Here is a 21,415-nt window from a genome sequence, read left to right as displayed (position 1 = left end):
ATTGCTTGTTTCCTTCTATCTTCTTTGTATGTGCCTTGTTTCTTAATATCCTTTACAATATACATGCCAAGTAGCACTCAGACTTGATTTACATGTACAATGCATTTGTGCACAGAGGAGCAATCACAGCAAGTTTATACACAGCCCATCACTAATCTGTTCAGCACTGCATTCCCACGTTAGTGTGGAGACACATTGACATTCCAGAATCACACAGGGCAAAAATGCACTGCTTTTACAAGGGCTTAGCATGAGTTTTCACCTCTGTGATATGTGACTAATACTATCCACTTAACATCAGGAGGCTGCAGCTCTGAAGCTCAACTCATTAGTATTTGTAAAATATATAAAAAACTTGAAGTGAAATAGGTTATCTGCAGAAAAAAACCCAACTATTACAAACATATTAAAAAAAAACCCCAAAAAACCCTAACCAAGTGAATTATCCTTTTTCATTAGGAACGGTGCTTCCCCTGTTTCTGTGTATCTGCCATCCTCACATTTTCTGAATGCTTCTTGATCTATGACATCTCATATTCATTTTCTTGTATAATTTTCCAGAGTCAAGCTCAGAATATTTTCTTCAAGTCATCAATAAAATTAAACTGAAGTGGGAAGTGGCTGTAGCTTTAAGCTCACAGCAGATATTAGGAGAATCATTAATTTTGTCTGGTAACTGTTCAGTCCTTCCCCTCCTCAAAAAAGAAATGTAACAAAACATCTGCCCTTCGTGTGTTTTTCTGAAAGCTTTGAGTAAAACTGATAAACATTTATTCTGATTAAAATCTTCCAATTTCTTTTGTCTACTAGAAATAGTGGAATTCCTTGCTACATATTATTCTTTATACATTAAAATCTCACATCTACATTGTTACCTTGCTTTGCTGCTTTAAATGCTTCTGTACATTACAACTAATGCCAAGTTGCTAGTGAGCTGTCAGCCATATAAATTCCCTGATATATCCTAAGCTTCTCCATAAATGATTTTTATTTTAGACAAAAAGATATTATAATCATGTGGACCTTGCGGAGCAGTATCTAAGGGATACATAACAGAGAGGAAACTGTATTTTCATGAAGATCCTGACTATAAGGAAGAACTTTTTTTATTGTGCGGGGGACCACACACTGAAACAGGTCCCCCAGAGAGGCTGTGAAATCTCCCTCTAGAGATATTCAAGAACCATCTGAATGCAAAGCTGTGTTGAAGGAGGACCTTGCTTGAGCAGAAAGATTGGACCAAATAACTTGCTATGGTCCTTTCCAACCTTACTCATTCTATGATTCCATGATTCTATGAATCTTTGATCATACTTTCCTGATAGGAGACAGTACCCTTGCCCTAAGACTTACAATCCAATTTGCATAAACATTAATTAATTATTTAAAATAATAATATTTCAATTTAAATGAATCTATTTCAGAATATTTAAATACAGTTTTTTACCCATTGTAATTTTTCATAAGACTTGAATATTGCAATTTTGATGTACATTTGTTGAGTGGTTGCCACAGTATTGATCCATTAGGGATGGTGTTATGATAGGCAATGAAATACCAAATTCTGTGGGTTAATACATGCTCAGCCTAGGTGGGAAAGTCCAGGTTCCTCTCCAGGAATGGGGAGTTCTGCACTGTCTGTTGCACCTTCTAGGACACAACTGCCTCTCGTGTCAGAGCAGTTGAGCAGGTTATGCCCCATGGCAAGGGGTGAATATCTTCAGGCCTACATGTGAATGTGTGAACTGAACATCCCAATATCTCCCCCAAGGAGAGTTTTCACATCTGAATCCATTGTGTAAGGAAGGATTTTGGCCTGATAAAAAGCATTATCTTACCTTGCAGGATCTGCTTCTTACTACTTCTGCAAATGGCTGATTGTTTTGAGTCATTAGCCATTAATATTCCAGTGTCTCACAGCAAGAGAAGAACTACCCATAACAAACTCTCGGAACTCTACGAGATTACCAAAATGAGTATTAGAAGATGGAATTTCTGACTGTCTCTTAAAGAACTTCTGAAATTACATACATACATTATCATTCTTCTCAGAACACAGAATTCCTATGCAATGTTTTGTCAAGTCTTAGCCTTTCCCTATTTATTATCTTCCACTAAAAATTAAGAAGAAAGATAAAATGACAAAATGAAGTTAAAATAATTTTGATTGCTCAAATCCTAGGAAGTAGTCAGGCATTTCAGATATTTTACCAAATGTAAATATGTCTGAATTTTTTTATCATTGCATATTTCTTTTTAAAAAAATTGTATTTATATATAATAATTTGTTACCATTTCTCTGTTGCAATTTAGCCTTTAATAACATAAATTAGGTCAGAATGTTCAAAACAGAGAACCTGATTTTTCTAATGTAGGGATTCAGTCACAAGCTGACATAAAAGATTTCAGTGCTTTGAGAAAAGCCACTGAAAATCTCTGACTTCTCCATCCTCATCTTTATTAAGAACTTCAAAATTGCATGTCTGCAATTCTCATTAACAGTCACTTTACCTAACTGCTGCCATGCAGAATATAAGTCTATAAACTTCAGCAACAATTCCAAAATAGTTTTCTAGGCTTCTTTTTGTTATAAATTATAAGATAAGTGAACCTTCTCTAATGGGTAGGGTCCATCTCAGAAATGTCCATTTCTCTCAGTTCATCTGTAGCAAGGAGATGTTCTGAACAAGCAGCTGATTTTGGTACGCAGGAGGTTTTCCTTTGCATATCACAGTTTTATCTGAGTTATAAGGTCTGGCACAGCTCATGGTTAAGCCATAAACCCACGTACACAAATGTAATTCCAGATGGAAAGTTTAAATGTAGTTTCTACAATTTTTAATTTTGACAATATTTCTCAAAATGAATTGTACTATGAAGAAAAAAATAATAAAAAAGAAAGCTGATGAAATTTATATTATATTAGCTTTAATGTTCCCTTTCACCATATAATTAAGGGCTGCTGTAAGGGACGTAAATTCAAGAAAAAATTGTCACTTCACAAGAAAAAAAGAAGCACCTATAAAAGGTTTATAATGAAATACTTTGTCCATCTTATAGAATCAAGTGTTAATAAAAGAGGGAATTTTGCATAACTGTTCAATATGTTTTCTGATCATTTACTGAGGGGAGACCTCATTGCTATTTTCAACATCCTCATGAGGGGAATTGGAAGGGCAGGCACTTGACCACTCAGTGAGATCATGGTCAGCATAGAAATCTGGAGGAAGAAGGAGGTGGGGGACATTCAGAGTGATGGCATTTGTCTTCCCAATTTACCATTAAATGTGATGAAACCCTGCTCTCCTGGGCATGACTGAACAACTCTCTTCCCCTGGGAAATGATGAATGAACTCCTTGTTTGATTTACTTGGATGAGCAACATTTGCTTCAGTTCTTAAACTGTTTTTTATCTTGATCTATGAGTTTTCTCCCATTTCCCCTTCCGATTCTCTCCCCCATCCCACCGTATTCTCACCATCACACCATGGGTTGTGTGGGGTTTAGCTGTAGGCTGAGATTAAACCATGGCAGTACCCTAGAGCATCTCCATCTACTCGACACAGCTGGGCAACCATATCTTCTTGAAAGTGATTGATCATATTAACTGTAGAAGAGCTAAGACATTTGGTGTACATATCTACATACATCTATATGAAAGTACTCCTATCTAGAACTGATTCCCATGTAAACTTTCCACAAAATAAGGGATCCTACAAATTATGGACTGTGACAACTGCCCTAACTCACATAATATCTGTTACAGCTCTTCTAATAGTCACCTTCTTTCTACTTCATCTCATCTGAGTAGGTTAAACATTCTAAAACAATATGATAACAAAAAGGTCTTCTGAGAACATTGGAAGACAGTGGGTGGAATCACGAAATAAATTATTTCATCACTACCATGACAATGTCCAACTGAGCATGCCCAGAACACTGTCGTACTTATGAATTTGTAGTTTCTTCACAAAAACTGAACTGCTCTTTAATCTTCAATGAAATGTTTTTACTTTGTTAGGCAAACTTCTTCCCATTTTAATAATTTTTTAAAAATTCACAATCTGTCCTGCAGTTCTGCCTTTAAAATTATCTGTGGCAAGATGACAACACGATTTTTCCTGTAGTTTGTCACAAAGGATTTAAATTATTGATGCATTCTATTCAAATTGTATTAATATTGGCTCAGTTGGCATCCATTTTACTCAGAATGTCACTGGGCCTTCTACCTCAAGGAAAAAATAGTGACCAATTTTCTTTGAAAAATACAAAAACTTAATATGTCTACAGAACAGTAATTAAGTACAGATTTAATTTAGTTTCAGAGTATGGCTCTTTAAATATAAAGTTTGAAAGTTATCCAAAGAGCACTACTAGGTTATACTGCAATGACTATTTAATTATCCATTTTAAACACAAACACATCTATCACTAAATGGAGGGAAAATACATAAAGACACTGAATACTTGGCTCTAAGAATCAATAACAGTTTTACTCCTGACCTCATTAGGGACAAGATTTTCAGTGTAGCATTTGTTAACTGTAGCAAAGGTACGGCATGGAAAGAAAAAAGACTCTCCTGGTACCCTAAGAATAGCTGAAAGTGGAGGAGCCATGTATCAGCTTCCTGATAATAAGACAGATATTTACCTTCCTCTTTCAATAACATCCCAGGCTTGATATTTTTGAACCTACATAATTTTTAAAGCAAGCTAGCAGCTTGGTTTGTGCTGGGTGAGAGAAATTCTCTTGGGAAAGGAACTGAAATTAGGGTTTCTGTTCATAAGCAAAGGGAAGCAACTACATAAAAATTACAGGAAAATAGAAGGGAAAGCAAAAATCTTATTTCCCATTTGTTTTTAAGCTTCTTGAACTTTCCAACCAGCTGTAGATGGCAGGTGTTTTGGGTCATGCTTCATTTCACACTAGTGAGTATGAAAGAAAATGGTTTATTTTCAGCAGTGCTAAGTGGCTGTGGACCCAATTACTTCAATAGGCTCTCAACAACCCTATGAATCAGGCCAATTTTTTAGGCTCTGTATCATCACCTTCGTGTCTTGTCCAGTTCTCCAAAACTCTTCAGTTCAGCACACAGTGACCAAGAAAGGGAAAAAAAGCACACAATGTCCTCAAACAGTCTGCACAGTAATATGCTATAAGAAAGCATTCAGTATATTAAGAATATAGGTATGATTTGTAGTGTTGCTTAAGTGATTCTTCCCCCACATACAGCTATTTAGCTATTTCCAGTCTTTATAGATATCTTTTCTATGCTTATAGCAATAAAAACGCTATTTCAGCTAGATATAGTTTTGAAAATATTTTACTAATACATTGTTTTATAAGCTTGAAGCTGATAGCTTCGGAGTTTTGCATTTAAAACTGGACCTTGTAAAACAATAAGTAAAACCATGTGTCACAATAAGGAAATCCAAAAGGGAGAGTCAAATGTAAATATATCCATACAACAGTTTTGATCTGTGTTATCTAGACAGTCTAAAGGACTCATTTCAAATCACCTGTGTTTTGCAGTACAGGGACAGCCTATACTTAACTGGCATTAAGTTGAAATACCTCTTCCCTGGAGCTTTAGTCTTTGGTTCTAACACACTTAATTGAAAGTGATCTAATGTCGGATGCTTGAGAGTTTGTTGTCAGCAAAACAAGTAATACACTGTACCACACCGAATGAGATGAGTCTGGAGACAAAAGTGAAAGTGTTTCAACATCATCACCGACTGGTATATGGAATAAAATATTTATTGTTCAGTGCTGTGGGTAGCTAAATAGGTGCTACATGTAAATTATCTATATGCTGATATTCTTTACTGAAATAAGTTATTTTCATAGTATGCTTTTTTGTATGGATCTTTTGTTTTGTTTTTAATTGAATTATTTTTCAAATGTATTTGTGCCTTCAAAAAATGCAAATGAACAAAGAGACATAGGCACAGACCTTGTATGGCAGATGAGAATCAATGACCACACATAAAAAATTACAACCAGAAAACCTTGTTGGGAAATAACTAGGGAAGGTTGAGACCAAACTCAACAGAGGTCAGCTGGAAATGGATTTTCTTGACAATTTTTCAGTGTTATTCAAATTACTTTAGAATGCCTTATAAAGTAGAAAGAAGGGGTTTAGATAATTTCTGAGGGCTGTCAGCCTTTCACCTGTCATCTTTTAATGTCTGACTTCCCTCAGCCATATTATCTTATATTTTGCCCTCTAAATTCCTGGGAAGCCAAAAGTCAAACAGTCTACCTGTTGCTTATTAATTATATTGATAGGATTTTAATGTCAAGATTCAAGACCTATCATTATTTTCATGACTTTTTAAGTCCTCAATGACTTTTTGTTAGAATAATTTTCTTTCTGAGAAAGAAATTACGGCACTATGAATTTGTCTTCCAATCTTTCAGTCCTTAAACAACCTATGCTTGGATGTTTGGATACATATTTAAGCATTTAACCTGGACATCTGTGTAAATAACAGACATTTGAAGACTATACATAAGCATATCACAACTATTTTAAAGGAGAAATTTAAGATTGTCATTGGCTGATGTATCTATAGAATGATTTAAATCTTTGTTTTCCTTATGCCTTTCTATCTAACAAGTCTCAAAACCAAAGTTTGAAGTTGTAAAAAGAGTAAAAAGTGAAAACTTAAAGAAGAATAAAAAGTGAGAATAAGGAACTGAAATGCTTTGAGATTTATAACTTTAATGTATTTTTTTCTTGTTGCTGTAGTTCTTTATTCCTCTTGTGGGTAATTTCTAACAATAGAGGATGCCAAACTATTTGGAATGAAGATTTCTTTTGAACTAAAGTAATCAAAATCCCTAAAATATGGGAGCTATCACCTAAAGAAATGCCAACATTAGTAGATCAAAGGGCCTTTGAAGAATCACATGGGTAAAGTAGTGTAACGTTATTCAGAGGATTAACCTGGCATAAATATATTTTATTCAGATAAATAAATAAATAATACATACTCACCATACCATAATTTTTTTTTTTTTCAGAGGAAAGCTGTATACATGGTATAGCTGCATTTTAAAATCAAAACATTTCCTGGCCTATAGAACACATCCTTCAGAGTGTAACAGAGTTCAGATGAGTTGGAACATGCTGTTTCTTCTCTTGTGTTGGCAAACCTGCTCCTCCAGAGTGCACTGACCTCTGTGAAATAGCTCCGAAGGGTCCTGAATTGCCTGAATATTTGCAGCAATGTCCAGAGGAGTATGCTGCTATCCATATATTTTTCATTCCTTGGCCACTTGGATCAGGGAGATTCTGACTTGGGCCAGCCAAAGTTGGGTCCTGAGGGATGCAGATTTGTCAGCATGGCAATCAGAGCTGAGAAGCAGGCACATTTGAGGGACTGCAGTGAGAACAACTGATGTACTCTGTGTGGGCATCTAATATCCTGTCTTGGCTAGGAGAGCAAGATTCTTCCATGCATCTGCATTTGCAGGCACAGACTGGTGTGCAGACCTGGAAGTGACTCAGAAGAAAGATGAGACTGACACATTTGTTGGCTAACAGTCAGTCATCCTGCAGCTCTTCATCTGGAAACAGAGTTGGGAACCCATTCTGCATGCAAGGTCGCTGTGATTTTGGCTGTCAAACACAGGAAGGATGCCTCCATTCAGAATGAATGATCTCATCTCTGGTGCTCAATCCAAAGGACAAGGGACATTTCAGGTGATTTGTGATTGCATTATATTGACTATGAGCAATGTTAGAAACATTCCAGTTTATATTTTGATGGAGGAGATCACCTTCTCTCTCTGGACATATTGTGCAGCTCTCTTTACTGTTGCCAAAAGGTTTTTGTTCATAAAAGGCAGCAGCTGGACATCAATATTTGTTTTCCTCCTGCATGCATAGTCATAAAATAAGAGGGGCATTGAAGATTGGGTCTGCACACATACAGGGAACCACTAGAGGCCATCATATATCTCTCTGTATAAGCACTAATGGGTTTAACTTTTAATGCACAACATTAATACACAGAAACCTGTTATGTCCATAAAGGTATAATAGCCACTGCTGGGATCTCAGAAATGGAAAGGATAAGACAAAAGTGCAGGCTCCATTGGACATAGAAAAATAAAAAATTAAATTTAAAAAAATAAAAAAGAGAGATGAGAAAGAGACATTTGTAAAATAATGTTTAAGGAATTAAGGCTGGAAGTAATGTATATGGCTTTACTTTACCAACAGCTATAACAGAAGGAGAAGCACTTTCCCTGCATAATAAAAGTGAGAGAGTCCACTGCAATTGCTTGTGAGCAGGTGGTTGCTGAAGAAGTGTTTTTCACACATTAACAGCAAAGCCAAGTGTCTGTGTGCAGTTTGGTATCCAGGTAACATTACCAGAATTATTTCTTTCCCAGAACTAAGAACTAAACAGTATGGCTTTGACCTCCAAATGTGTTTGATGGCTCACAGCAGGCTTCTAGTTCTTTGCATCTATTACAACGAATTATCTGGCATAATTTGTCACGTCTATTTGTTTCCCAAGGAAGACATATTAAGGTACAATTAAAATGGAAATGTAAATGTAAACAAGGAAGAGTATTTGTACTTTCTAATGAATTTATAAATCCTATCATATTGTAATCACACTCTGTCTTTCCATTTGGTCCCATTAAAGTCAGCATGACGGCATTTGACATCAGCAGGAAATTCATCCACCCCTTTGCATTAATACTTTCTCATCCATGGCTAATTTTCTATATCTGTATTACTGTAATGCCTTGGAGTTGTCTTCTATGGACAGAGCTGGACTGTGCCAGGCACGAACATGATCTAATGATTAAACTGTAAATATTGATATATTTGCCTGAGTTAGAACTTTCTTTACTGATTGTGTAATTGTAATTCTCCTCTAATAGAGTACAAACATGTCATACTCATGCTTTGGAATCACCCTTTACTCTCATGAAGCCCCACATGGAATAGTACCTTCAGCTCCGAAACCACAGCATGAGAGGGAGATCTGGACTGCTCGAGCAAGTCCAGAGGAGGACTCAAAGATGATCAGAGGGCTGAAGCTCTGATCTCTCCTATGAAGACAGGTTGAGAGAGTTGGGGCTGTTCAATCTGGAGAAGAGAAGGTGCCAAGAAGACTTTAGAGCAGCCTTCAAGTACTTAAAGAGGGTTACAACAGAGCAGAAGAGGCACTTTTGACAAGGCCATATAGTGACAGGATAAGGGATAATGGTTTTAAACTGAAAGAAGGAAGGTTTAAATTAGTCATTAGAGAGAATTAGGGTGTTGAGACACTGGCATGAGTTTTCTAAAAAAGCAGTGGATGCTCCATCCCTGGAAGTCTTCAGTCAGAATCGATGGTGCTTTGAGTGATGTGGTCTAGTGAAAGGTGTCCCTGCCCACAGTAGGAGGGCTGGAACTAGGTGATCTTTAAGGTCCCTGCCAACCCAAACCATTCCATGATTTCGTGGTTTGTATTTATACAAGATGGCTGGATACACAGAAGATTGCTATTAACGGTCAAATATGTTAAACCCAAGCAATTCTCAATACAGAGAAGCAGGATCATGAATTTGCACAGTTATGCTAATGCAAGGGCACCTTCTTCCACTCAGTGTTAGTTCATGTCTCTGCCTGTCCATTAATCTATCAGTGCATCTGCAGCTTACTCTGTGATTACTGCTATATTTTCTTAAATACAACGCTGACTGATGTTGCGGTGTATGCTCCAAGTGTGGGGACACGAGGCTTGACTCCATTTTGCTCAGAAGGCTGATTTATTATGTTACTTATTATATTAAAATACTACATTAATACTATACTAAAAGAACAGAGAGAGAAGAAAGATGAGAAGGCTACAAAGAACAAGAATAGAATAAAATGCATAAGAAAATCCTGTGTCTGTTCACAGCCTTGGCACAGGTGGCCGTGATTAGTTATCAATTGAAAACAATCTACATAGACCAATGGAAGATGCGCCTGTTACATTCCACAGCAGCAGATAGCTATTGTTTACACTTCTTTCCTAAGGCCCTCAGCTCTCAGGAGAGAAAAAATCCTAGGAAGAGATTTTCCATAAAATATCATAGCTATGGACTGAGATGTGTCTAACTGAAATATTTTGTTCTATTAGTACTTGTATTGACTTGAACCGAAATTATTTCTTTGCTTTTTAAAAAGAAATTAAAAAATCCAAGAACAAATGTAGGCATAATGTACAGATTCTGGTTCTTTAATTTTTCAGAAGATTCACCCTGCTCCCATACTAACCATCTCTATAAACTGCAGCTACCTCAGAAATTCAGATTGTGGAGTTCGACTAATATCAGACAGATATTTCTTATCACGCAGCTTCCAGTGATATTATTAGCACTACTGATACAAGTCACTTCTCAGTGTTAGAAGGGGGCACTGTTCTTCTGTATGAATAAGACTGCCAGAATATGTAAACAGGTCATGTTCAAAGTTTTTTTTTTAATGCCAAGGTTGCCATGTAGCAGCATTAAAATGTTTTTTTCTGAATTCCTTCTAAAGCAAATTTTAAGTTGTCTCATACTTTGCAGACATACAGGAAAAGTAGTCTCTGGCAGACCAGAATGCTTCTCAGGATCAGTGATTTGGTCTGAGACTGGCATCTTTTATGACTGGTTGCTCAAAGCCTTATCCGAACAGGCCATGCACACTTCCAAGGATGGGGCATCCACAGATTCTCCAGTCAGCCTGCGCTGGTGCCTCACAGTCTCATAGTGAAGATTTTTTTTATTTAATCTAAATCTAATCTCTTTCAGTTTAAAGCCACTAGCTCTTATGCAATTACTACATGCCCTTCTCAAAATTCCCTCTCTTATCTTTCTTGTAGGCAGTCTTTAAGTTCTGGAAGGTGCTAGAAGGTCCCCTCAGAGCCTTCTTTTCTACATGTGTTTATTGGATGCTGAATCAATTTTCCTACCACTACATATGCTATCTATGCCTGTACTGATCCTAGTTGTGACTCTGAAGAAACTCACAGCTAACACTGATTCACAGTCAAATCTTTGATACACACACCTGCTCTGCTTGTTCCTTGCAGTGTCTACAGGCTACATCCAAGATCTTGATCTCGTGAAGACTATTTCCAAATCTTCCTCCTATCACTTGCTGTTGCAAAACTATTACTTCCATGGGAACATGGACTATGAAAATCTATCCTTAAAATTGGTGTTTGCCACTCAGACAAGGAACAGCTTGTTTACAAATTGTCTTCTGAATTTAGTGATATCATCTTGAAAAGCAACCTCTACTTGCTCCTGCTTCTTATTGGAGGTTACTCCAGCTCCAATCTGCATGATTGGTCATGTTCTAATCTGTTTCAATTAAAAAAGTGAAGGGAGAAAAAAAAATATTAAAAGGAAGCCAATAGAGTTGAGAACTTAGCATTTAAATTTGCTGAGCAGTTTTAATTTCCTTTTAGTTACTGAGCTAGCAGACTGGAGAGGGTAACAAGGTCTGCACAGGGAAGTGACCAGCAACCAGCAGCTGTGAGGGCCAGTAACCTCTTTAGTCACACATCTAAATCAAGGAAAAAATATGTGAAGTTCTTACTCAGCTTGTTTCAAGGACCTCAGTGCACTGACATAATTAAAAATGTGCTTTTCAGTGTCATGCTTAGTCCCTCCATTTGCTTTTAAGTTTAAGAAAAGAAAATTATATCCTTCTGCACCATTATTGCACATGACTTAAACTAAGAAAAAAATTCAAGTAAGTATCAGTCCTATCTTCCAGAAAGTGAAAATGTATTAGGAATATATTTTGGTAGGTTTCTCTGATCCATTTGTCTTTTGTTTTGCTTAAAGAGTTATATTTACTTATCTTTTTTTTTATTCCTTACTGCTTCAGAAGAAGCAGAGAGTTGTTTCTTTCTTCTGCGTTTTTCATTTAAAGTTCTGTATTTAGCTTTTTTTTCTTCTTTAATTATTTCATTTACCATCAATCTGCTTTGATTAAAAGACCTTTAGACTGCCCCTTGTGTGCACATTCTGCACTTGCTCTGTGTTGGTTCGTAGTCCAGGTTCAATGATTGCTCCTTATTGTTCTCTATCCTGGTATTATTTTAATTAAGTTGACTTAAATTACAAGGTTCATTACTTACCCTAGACGTTAAGGACCATGGGTGGAAGTCATATTACTTGATCTCTTCCAGGTCTCACCTCTCCAGGCTTCAGCAGCCTTGGTTCTATTCCTTGGGTTTGTACATTGCCTAAACATTCCTGCAGAGCAAAGAGTGCTGCCATGCACCAAGCGAGCCCAGCACTGGTGAGAGCAGCCTGTGAGGAGCATCAGGCATTTCAGCAGGGCCTGAACAGGCAGAAGGCTCAGGCCACAGCTGACAGGCATGTTTGGTGGAGGGCTCTGAAAGCAACTGGTGAGAAAACTGCTTTCCTTTCTACATTATCCCAGTGGCTTGGGAAATTTCTTAGGCAATCAAAGAGCAGTTATTTTAAGCCTATTTCAGTCTGAAGGCTTTCAGCTCATTATTCCTTCCTCCCATGAATATCCATTCTATACTTCAGGAGGAGAATTTGGTTTTCCAAAATTTGCAACCCGTGTCAGCTGCTTCTCCTTACACAGAGACATTCTCAGTTTGATTTTACTGGGGCAATGATGATGCTTTTCATATTAAAAAACCAGGAGCCACCAAACCTCCAATTTTTCTAGAACTGCCAACCCATCACCCTGACTGTACACCTACTTTCTGTCAGTCTTTTATGCAAATGCTTTTCCAGAGTTATTCAGAAAACAAAGTAGGCAAGCATACAGTGGTAAAAAGGACGTAATTTCTTAGGATCTCAGAATAGATATCAGTCCTGAGGTAATCAAAGCTTGATTCACAACCTAATATTAAATACTTTCAAGTCCCATTAACAGTTTTGCCAGTTATAGTAGGTTGCTAATAAATCATCCTACCACTTGACCTTACAATGTTATTATATTGCATGAGCCCCCAAATTCTGGTTTTAACCAGACTGTTGTGTTACCCTTGGTATTGTAGTAGTATTTGAATTTATTCAGCGAAATACTCTTATGAAGTATTACTCTGTTCCTATACTCCCTAGTTATACTCTTTATATTCCAAATAAAAACAGAAAAATACAGTCTCACAGTCCTTGTTCCTGGGTTAGGGAACTTAAACCATAGAGTCTTGGAGTGATCCTCAGTGTCAGAGTCTGAAGCAAACCCGGTACTAAATACACATCTGACTCCTGATCCAGTAATTTATTATCAATTTAATAACTGATACAATGTGAAAGGGTAAACTGGATAGTCCACTTACGTATATCCAAGTTATAATATTAAAGAAAATATTTTTGACATGGGAAACCATATCCCAGCCTTCTTGTTTACCATTTGAGAGACATAAATCCACCATTTGTCCTTGCTCTGCATCTCAAATTATCAGCAGTGGAGCAGTGTTGTTTTCTGTTGTGTTAAAGCTCACATGTTATCATTATAAAGATGAGTTTATTTTAAAATTGGGATTAATATGCCCAGGAAGGGCAGTTTTGTAGTTCTGGGAAGCTTTAAACATATGTCTTGTAGAAGTAATCAACTGGCCACTGAACAAAAATTCTTTTCTCAGACATGGCTGTGAATTTTAACTGGTGTTAAAGAAATTATTCACATAGATGAAGTTAATGCCAGCAAACAACCTCCACTGACACAACAGAGGAGAAAAGTTACATTGCACTGGGGGAGTATGGGAACAGAGTGTGGAAGGAAAGGAAGGAAAGGTCCCACAGTGGTATATTGACTTCTGCAAAGAAGTAAAAATGTTGAACTGCTTCTATTACATTTGTTTCTGAAGTGAATGTGAAATCATTATAGCTGTCTTCCAGCAGTGACTACAAGCTTCATCTGAGATTGGTATCCTCATTACTAAACAAACACAGTGAGATGCTCTGCTCTGCAGGGCTCACAGTCTAGAGACAGACAATGGTAGGAAGATAAGAAGACTATAAAGATGTGAGATAGGAAAATATCAAAGCAGAGGTTTGTAGAAACAACACCAGAATGTCCTTGTGATTAAAAGTAAAGCTGTCACTTCAAATGCTTCAGGTTCTTTGAATAGTCCCATTAACTATTTTCAAACACATATCACTTTAGGATAATATTTTCTTGTTTTCTTTCTTTTTCTCTCCATGTGTGTGCTGTATCTAATTACTATTTCAAATATTCTTCATAGTGTAGCAGGTTGGTTTATCTGTTCCATGGGTAAATATGTCACAAAGAAAAAGGGATGAGCAGAAAAATAAACTGCTTATGGGTTGGTTATAACTATGTCAACCCTTTATGACAGCTTCTCACATAAAAGTCTTTTAGCCTCTTGCAGTACAAACTGCCTTATAAGAAAATAAATATGTGACAATGCATAAGTTTATAATAATGCTTTACATGTCCTTATGCTATGGACTAAAACTCACAGGATGATCGAGGCTTTTAGATCCCACCTAATCTTCACTATCTAATCTCCACTATGTGATAGTCAAATGAAAAAATAATATTTTCAAACTTCTACTCTGTGACCACAAAGATTTACTTGGTATGAAAATCTACAGTGCCCAAAGCTTTTCCTTTCACTCCCTGACTGCTCCCAGTACTGTACCTGCTCAGCAGAGTAGTTCCTTGCTTTCTGAATGTATTCAGCTGTACATGACACATTTTCCTCTGGGAAATAAGAGGTGTATTTGTCTGAAAACATACCTTAGACCAGCTCTGCAAGTCATGAAATCTAAGGAAACTTTGCCCCAGTCTTCAGTCCTGGTGAACGAAGTACTTTTTCTTGTTATATACATTACTTCTGCTTCTTGAATATCAAATTTTTAAGTAAATATTTACTTTCAGCTCTAAAATTCCCCAGGGGTCTAACCTAAACTCACCTTTATTTTTTTTTTCCAAAATAAACATAATTTTCATGAAGTTTTCTTAATTGGTCAAAATCTACATGTGTGATCCCCAGATAGCCCTGGGCTGAAAAGAATTCTACCATATATAGGAAAAAAAAATAGAAAAGAAAACAAGTCCTGAACAAACCATATTTCTGCTCTTTTGGAGAGGAGTAAAATCTTATTCCTAATAATTGAGAAGGAACACTGAGAATGACCTTCTGGACTGACAAATGTTAGCTTCTGATATTGCAGTCAACCAAATAATATAATCGTACTCATTAAAAAAACTCAGTTTGATGTCTGTTTTTCTCTACAATATCCACAATAAGGCCATCCAAAACTTTATTTCACCAATTGCTAGGAGGGTTTTACCAAACTGGTTTGCACTGGGCCTACTAAAAGACAGGTATCTTTTCTGGGTCCATGATTTCTCCAAAATCCTGTCTAATGTGTTTAAAATACAGGATGTTGAACTATCAGTTTGGCTCTGATGCAATTTTCTTTATAAGAATTTAATTTACTGCAACAGTTATACCTGTCTACCTTCTGTCTCAATATGTTTTAATGCCAGAATGTCAATTTGTCTTAAAGGAATAGGGAAAACCCATGTTACTAAAACTGTTAATCTTCATTTCAAACACAATTTACAAGAAGACTGTCAGGTTTTATCCATTGAAGAAAATAATTGAAAGAAAGTATTGAAAGACATTGAAGAAAGTATTGAAAATAAATAATCTGATCAATAACATGTTTCTCTGAGTGAAGGTTATCATCTGGTTGTTTATCTATACATTAAAATGAGCTTTAATAACCTGAAACAAGATTTCACAGTCTAGTCATCAATATCTGCTCGTTTCTCCTTTTCAGTGAGAGGACAGTCATAGGTCTGATGATAGTATACTGCTTAGCATGCCAAGAAAATCTCTTTTCTGAATACCTGCTGAGAGATGAATGAATTATTTTCTAGACTTTCAAAGCACAAATGATTTAACTGTGCTAGGTTAAAATGATGTTGGTCAAAATAATTCATGGAGGTTATTCTCATGAAGTGGAGCAAACTGTAACAATCTGTATCTGAGCCTGGTATTTATGATTTTCAGTAACTGTGTGAAATTCTTCCACTCTGGGTAAGCAAACACCCTGGATGTCATGCAGTTCTGCAGGAGCTCTGCTATACAGCCAGTCACATGTATGCACTGAAAAAGAAGGCTGATTAAGGAATAAGGTTTGCCCATATTTATTTTGACACTGTTTTTCTTGGCACATAGTAGGGATAATAAACACATGATGGATACACTGCAAAGAATGACTGTAAGTGGTTTAGCCATTCAGAGATACTCAACTAATCCCCTCACTTCCTCAGAGTAGGCTTATCTCTGTTTACTTCTACAAAGATCATTGCTGCAGCTGCATTTTTTTAAGGATTAAAGTAAGCTTGACAGGTTAAGCTTTCATTTTAGTCAAGAAACAGCATGGAGTATATGGAAAAGGAAGACAGATATTTTTCTTTGTAGAGTCAGTTCAGGAGATTACTGGACTTCTCTTTTCTCATTGAGAACACCCATTTTGAAAAGCCTGCATAAAGACACCAACAAGCTGCCTAAAAAGGGGCAGGAGAGGAAGGCATATAAGGGGTTAAGCATGGTAAAGAAATTAGAAGAAAATTAAAGGACAGTAGACAGAAAAATGTACTGAACAGATATGGTGATCTATAGCATTGCTTTATATTGTCTAACAGCCAGACAGTACCAAAAGATAATTATTTATCATGAAAGCTGGAGGGACGGCTGGGATGTGTATAGTAAGCTCTAGACCCATGTAGAATCCTATTTCAGATGACATATAGGCTAGATGAAAGTTTCCTGGACGACAGCTGCTTAGAAGTTTGTAAAGGCTGACTAACTTCAGTGGATACTGAGCAGTCAGAGCAGTATCCACTGGCTTAGGTGTAGGAGTAAAACAGTTTTCTGCATATATCAAGGCAAAGACCCATGTACTTACCCAAGAGACTGAGACATTATAGAGATATAACTCTTCTGCTGGTTACTCTCCTGTATTAGCGAACATGTGGTGTTCGCAGCTAAGCACAATGTTCTAATCACCAGCTCACAAAGTGATCAATTAAGACTATCATCCATCCCTGACACATGCAGAAAGACTGAATGCTGGCAGACACTGGAGTTCTGCTTTGCAAACATGACTGCTCCGTATCTTTTCCACCAGTTGCAGTGCAGGTCTGTGATCCAAAATATTAAATATTTCACTAATTGTGTTGATGGAGGTTGGCTAGCTCACTCAATGCACAGGTCAATAAATTCAGATAGAAAAGACTGATTTTGTTTAGCCAGGAGTAAAACCTCTGTGGGGGCTGTACTCTTCTTTCCCACAGAATCTTCATATCACTGAGACTCTGACTTCACAGTTTGAACCCTGTCACAAAGCAGCAGTCAGCTTGTGGACAGGTACCAAGGCTCTGCACAGATGTCTGCTTTGACAAGCAGCCTAGTGCACACTGGGACTCTGGTCTCCCTAAACATCCAGACTGGCACCTGTTTGGAGAATGATACATATTTCTGACATGTTAAAGTTCCCTCTTGCTGGAGATTAGGGCATACAGCTGCAGGCAAGAAGACTTGGTGCACCTGCATGTTATATTCTGACTTGGAGCTGGGCACACACCCAGGGAAGAGGGAAATGTTTTTGAGTCAGGTGTCGAGGAAATTTTACCTAGAAATGACTATCAATAGGAAACAAAGACCTACAGGGAAACCAGTAATATGTCTTGAGTAACCTGCAATAAAGGTCAAAGAAAGTGCCTTTACTTCTCCACAGGAATGTTGCTTTGCTTCTTGCCATGACATGCAGTTTCAGATCAACATGGCAAACAAGATCTAAGCAAGGGTAGAGAAACTTGAGAGAGCAGGGCAGTCAAGTTGTCATTGAATTATGCAAGTTAATCAGTTAATATCTTTACAGAGAGCAGTTGTTCTGACTGAGGGAATCACGTGCCACAGCAAACAATAACAGCAACAAGTAGTTCTTTCACCCAAGGATTTTGAGCCAGAAATGACCTTAATGTGGCACTTAAGACAGTTAAAAGGTGAACAATAAATGTTCTTTGCAGCAGATGGTGGATTTCTGTGCTAGCAGAATAAAAAATGAAACTTGCAGATGATAGCGTAAGCAGAGAACAAAAGTAATAGAGTGCACTTGGATATGAATCATGGCATAAATGCATCAAAAAATCATGAAATAGCTTGGTTTTGAAGGGACCTTGAAGATCATCTAGTTCTAACTCCTCTGCCATGGGTAGGGACGCCTTCCACCAGGCCAGGTTCCTCAAAGCTCCATCCAGTCTGACCTTGAACATTTCCAGGAATGGGGCAGCCATGATATATCTGAGCAACCTTCTTCACTGTCTCACCACCCTCATAGTGAGGACTTCTTCCTAAATATTTAATTTAAATCTTTCTTCTTTCACTTTAAAGCCATTACCCCTTGTCCTGTCACTACATGTCCTTGTAAGAAGTCCATCTTCAGCTTTCTTGGAAGCCCCTTTAGGTAGGAGGCTGTAAGGTTTCCCTGGAGTCTTCTCTTACCCAGGCTGAATAACATTAACTCTCTCAGCCTCTCTTCATACGAGAGGTGCTTCAGCTCTCTGATCATCTTTGTGGCCTACTCTGGGCTTGCTCTGATATGTCCATATCCTTGCCGTATTGCCCAGAGCTGGATGCAATCCTGGAGGTAGGATCTCAAAAGGGTGGAGTAGAAGGGCAGAATCACCTGCCTTGACCTGCTGGCCATGTTGGTTTAGATTCAGCCCAGGATGTGACTGGATTGTTCACAAAAAAAAAATCATTGCGTACCTCAGCCTTCTCCATGTTCCAGGCAACCAGGAACCTTCCAAAGAGGACTCACATTTTCCCCAGCCTTCTCTTTATCACCAGCTTACTTATAGAATATTTTCTTGATGTTCTTGACAAACTTGAATAGGTTTAATTCTTCCGGAGTGTGGGAAGATAGGGAAGTGTAGGAAGATAGGGACAGGCAATTGGAAGACCTCGCGCTGTACGGAAAGATAGGGACCTCCCCTTTCTCCCGGTTCATTATGTAAGCAGACAAAGCTTATATAAGGCTGTGCAACCAGGGAATAAACGACATTTACCGTCCACCATATTGGTGTCTGTGAGTGATCGGCCCGAGCAGCCTGAGGTGGCTGCCGTGCCGTTCTCAAACCAGGTCGCCCTGCCTCAGTAGAGGCAACACCAGAGCATTGGTTTTATGCAGGGGCTTGACCCTGGCTGGATGCCAGGGTCAAGCCACTCACCAATGCTGCTCTAGATCTCCCATCCACAGGTTGACAAGGGAGAGAAAAGATAACAAAGGATTCATAGGTTGATATAAGGACTGGCAGACACCACTCATGAACTATTGTCACAGGCAAAAGAGACTCAGCCTGGAGATATTGAGTTTTTTGCTAACAAATCAGAGCAAGATAATGAGTAAAGTCTTAGAAACACCTTTCCACTTATATGATTGGTCAAGTGGCCTGCAGCAGATTCTTGCTAATGTCACCTGTCCCTTCTTTTCCTTTAATTCTCATCTTGGTCAGCTCCTCATCTGTTCTGAGGCAGACCTCCATGCATTCCAGATGGTTATTTACATAAAGGATGACACTCCCTCCTCAGTTTCCTTGCCTGTCCTTCCTAAAGGTTCTGTATCCTTCCATTCCAAAGCTCCAGTTACAGGAACCATTCTCTCATGTGTGTGTAGTCACAGTCAATAAGGTCAGAGCCCTGTAGGGATGTGCGTGTACAACTTATACCGCTTACTCTCCATGTTATGTGTGTTTGCCAAGAGATATTTATGTTGGCTTGCAGATGAAGCTGAGTTGGAGTGGCTGGAATTGGATTGTGGTGCTCTTCAAATGCTTTCCTGTTTACCTGTAATCCCTTTACAGACTCTAAGCATCTCTCGTTGGCATGGGCATTACATTAGTAGGAGTAGGATGGGTTGAAGTTTCCCTCTCCTAGAGACTTGTTTAAAGCCCTCCTCACCATCTCAGCAAGAAAATGCTCATCCCCTTCTCTGACAGACAGAGTCCATTGGCCCCCACTAGATCAAGGTTTTCACAATGAGTGCCATGGTCTTAGTAGCCAAACCCCTGGCTGTGGCACCAGGCCTTGCAACCACTTCTTGATTCGCCAGGTTCAACTTGCCCTTTCAAACACCTTCCCTTTGACCAGAAGGATTGATGAAGGCCTCTCTGTGGTCCAGAGTACCTTACCACTGCTCCCAGGATTCTGTCACTTTTGATCCTGCTCATACTGCTCTTAACTGTACTACTGGTACCCACATGAAACAACTTTAAATGTTTAATATATTGATATGCATTGCATGGCATTGTTCAAAGAAAGACAGTGAATTGGTTGACTACTAATGTCAAACTAGCTTGAGGTTCTATAGTCTACATGTTATACATTTTACACCAGCTGAAAATCTACACCAGTCCAACATTTTCTGTCACCATGTTTTCCTGGGAGCGTAGCTTTGAATTCAGACTCCTGAGTTGCAGGCCCCCTCATTTAGATAAATTCCCTGGAAGATGATCACAGCAGACACAGAACATTGTTGACAATAATTTTTTGATGTCATTGCTTTACAGATGCCAGCATGATTTAAAATAAACTCCAGCTGCAGCAAGCCCTTCAGCTGATTTCCCTAATGAACTGTGAACCTCCAAAGTTTTTCTACCGACCTTGTATGGAATATGCTTTTGGAAAGATAAACAGTACCATTTCGAACTGAAGCTCATTTACTAACTATGTGAACTGTCTGTCACATACTGGCAGAGCTTGGACAGCTGTGACAGTGAGGACCAGGTCACATGAACATCCTTTCAAAGAGAAAGTGGAAGAGAACCTATGGGAATTCAGAAAATAAAACACCTGAACTGCTGAAAGTGTGTGATACCTTTGTTCATGAAAATTATGGTTGAGTGGTCCATTCAAGATTTGGCATAAGGGATTTCAATTCTTGTGTCCTATTCTCTTTATGAACTCAATTACTTTAGGAAAATCTATGCATGATGGTGTTCTTACTACGAATACTGAGTATTTGAGATTAAATTAACCCCATTCAGAGACAACTTTTGGCAATATTACAGAAACCATATTGATGGTTGGCTTTTTATTAGTTGTAATGGAAGAAAACCAATAAACAAATCTTCAACAAGCATTTCCCTGGGTATTACAATACATCAGTAAGAATGAAGTGTGTGTTTCATGGTATTGTCATGTTACAGCTGCAGGCTGAATATATCAAACTAGATAAAAACTGTATGGGAGAAACAAAACATACATAATTTAGTAGAATTCTGCTTTACTTAATCATTTTTCAGTTGTCTATAAAACCAGTTTCTAACTTTTTTACATATTACAAGGCCATATCCATTTTAAGACACTGCCACCGTAACTTGTATCAAAATGG

General features: G+C 37.9%; 1 long non-coding RNA gene across 7 annotated transcripts in view; it reads left to right on the top strand.

Moving 5' to 3' along the window:
* Positions 1 to 21,132, top strand: part of LOC135294338 (uncharacterized) — a 39,872-nt gene extending 18,740 nt beyond the window's left edge. For 5 of the 7 annotated variants that reach the window (XR_010356456.1, XR_010356455.1, XR_010356457.1 and 2 more), the window contains one exon: positions 7,031 to 8,814. This is a non-coding gene — a long non-coding RNA (uncharacterized LOC135294338). Of the gene's footprint in view, positions 1 to 7,030; positions 8,815 to 20,591 lie in introns of those variants that run through there. The other 2 variants (XR_010356458.1, XR_010356459.1) reach the window with 2 other exon arrangements.
* Positions 21,133 to 21,415: the final 283 nt, after the last annotated feature.

Source organism: Passer domesticus, chromosome 2 (assembly GCF_036417665.1).
Source record: "Passer domesticus isolate bPasDom1 chromosome 2, bPasDom1.hap1, whole genome shotgun sequence".
NCBI lineage: Eukaryota > Metazoa > Chordata > Aves > Passeriformes > Passeridae > Passer > Passer domesticus.
This window is presented reverse-complemented; position numbering and strand designations above follow the sequence as displayed.